Source organism: Mandrillus leucophaeus, unplaced genomic scaffold (assembly GCF_000951045.1).
Source record: "Mandrillus leucophaeus isolate KB7577 unplaced genomic scaffold, Mleu.le_1.0 Scaffold86, whole genome shotgun sequence".
Lineage (NCBI taxonomy): Eukaryota > Metazoa > Chordata > Mammalia > Primates > Cercopithecidae > Mandrillus > Mandrillus leucophaeus.
The window spans coordinates 2,225,313-2,227,779 of NW_012109363.1; positions in this window are offsets into that span (position 1 = coordinate 2,225,313).

A 2,467-nucleotide genomic window follows, 5' to 3' on the forward strand; every position below is an offset into this window, starting at 1 on the left:
TTGAGACGGAGTCTCGCTCTGTCACCGAGGCTGGAGTGGAGTGGCGCAATCTTGGCTAATGGCAACCTCCACGTCCTGGGTTCAAGCGATTCTCCTGTCTCAGCCTCTCGAGTAGCTGGGATTACATGTGTGCGCCGCCACACCCGGCTAATTTTTTGTATGTTAGTAGAGATGGGGTTTTGCCACCGTGTTGGCCAGGCTGGTCTCAAACTCCTGAGCTCATACCATCCACCCGCCTCGGCCTCCCGAAGTGCTAGAATTACAGGCGTCCCATATCTTAATGAATAATTCTGTTAGTCATGAGAATAGTTTTGTCCAGTTAGGCAGTTGTATCTCATTTTAGGAGGTGATGTTACAGGTGGTCCTTCATCTAGGTTAGGCCTCTATAAGGTGTGGCCAATCAGTATTTAATAAGAGGCATTTCTATGGAAACGAAAGAAAAGTAAAGGTTAATGGTTGGAGCAAATTATACAAGCCCAGTTTTTGAGTCCAGAGGACAGTCACCTGAGATTTCTAGATGTTGGGCTTGAAGTATCTTTAGATGGTGGAATAAGAAGTCGTGGCAATTTTGATGAATTTCCTGTTGTGTGGTTTACATCAAGTGTTCTGGTGAACTTTCTGAGCACCCCCTATACTCACGGGCATGAAAATTGTCCATAGGTAAGTTGTTATTGTTACTGAAACACCTGAGGATGGGTCTGGGTCCTGCTGCTTGAAACACAGAAGGTCAAGCACTGAGACATTGAGTATTTCCAGGGGAAATGTAGGGGTATATATAGCAGGGAGGAAATGTAACCATGTGTAGGAATACAGGAATTAGAGAGTGATGATAAGAAACCTAACCATGTGTGGAAAAAGAGGAATTAGAGAGGAGTAAAGAAGAGAAGTTAGTCAACGGGAACCACCTGACTGGCTAGGCAATCCTAGTGGATGAGGAGTCTGGCATCTCACTGTTCAAATGCAATGATTTCAGGAAGTTTCACTTCCTTGATACTGTCTGGGAGGTTTGTTGGTCGGTTTTCTGAGAAAGGAAGTTAGATAAGACTAATATAACTTTCTAAAGTGTTAACACTGGGGGGATCAATTTCTATGATTTTTCAAATAAACTGTAAACATCGATTCTGTGAGACAGTTGGGTCTGTTTCAGTCCCTCATTTCTACTTATTAATTCCTCAATCCTGGGGAACCTGACCCTGGATCTTTCTGGCTGCTTCACGCTGAGGTGAGGCTTCGTGGGCAGCTTAATACCATGGGTGACCTTGTGGCCACTCAGGAATCACAGGTTAATCTAATCCTACAGTTTTCTTCTGAAATACAATCTTCCTCTCTCCATCCCCCACTTCCACCAAAGATGAATTGTAGCAAGATCATCTCTTATTAATATTACACAAACATTTTGTTCAAAAGAAACAAAGTTTTTACCCTTGTATGGTGTATTATTGTTAAAACTCATTTTAATAAACGCTTAGAAACTAATCTAATTTTAATTAGTTTGAACATAATGTAAGATTTTCATAAACTTTCTATAATGTTTTCCAATTTTCTATTAAAGAGCAAATCAATATTCCAAGGAAACCCTGTTATTCTGACACAGGGGCCCAGATGCTGGCCTTGCATCAGTGTGCTTTGAATATTAACGCTTAATTTGTAGAAAAACTCCGAACTTATTTTATCTCTCAGAATCAGTCCTTACAATCTCACGTGCCCATCTCTTCCAAAATAGTCCCCGGGCCTAAAGGGATTGAATAGTTTTAATTTCTTGCCCTGTGTCTCATGAAGGCACTTCATTTTGATTGTCACCTTCTCCTGGGTCTGAAGATGAAGCTTTGACTGGTGCCAATGTTCAGGATTAAGCAAGAGTTGGCCAGGCACGGTGGCTCACGCCTGTAATCCCAGCACTTTGGGAGGCTGAGGCGGGCGGATAACAAAGTCAGGAGATCGAGACCATCCTGACTAACATGGTGAAACCCCATCTCTACTAAAAATACAAAACCAAAAAATTATCTGGGTGTGGTGGCAGGCACCTGCAGTCCCAGCTACTCAGGAGGCTGAGGCAGGAGAATGGTGTGAACATGGGAGGCAGAGCTTGCAGTGAGCCGAGATCACACCACTGCACTCCAGCCTGGGTGACAAAGCGAGACTCTGTCCCCCCCAAAAAAAAAAAAAAAGAATGGACACATCAGCTGGGCACAGTGGCTCATACCTGTAATCCTAGCACTTTGAGACGCTGAGGCAGGTGGATTGCTTGAATCTAAGAGTCAACACAAGCCTGGGCAACATGGCAAACAGTTTCTACAAAGAGTACAAAAACTAACTGGGCATAGTGTCACATGCCTATAGTCCCAGCCACTTGGGAGGCTGAGGTGGGAGGATCACCTGAGCGCGGGAGGTCAAGGCTGCAGTGAACTATGATCCCACCACTGCACTCCAGCCTGGGTGCCAGAGTGAGACCCTGTCTCAAAAAAAA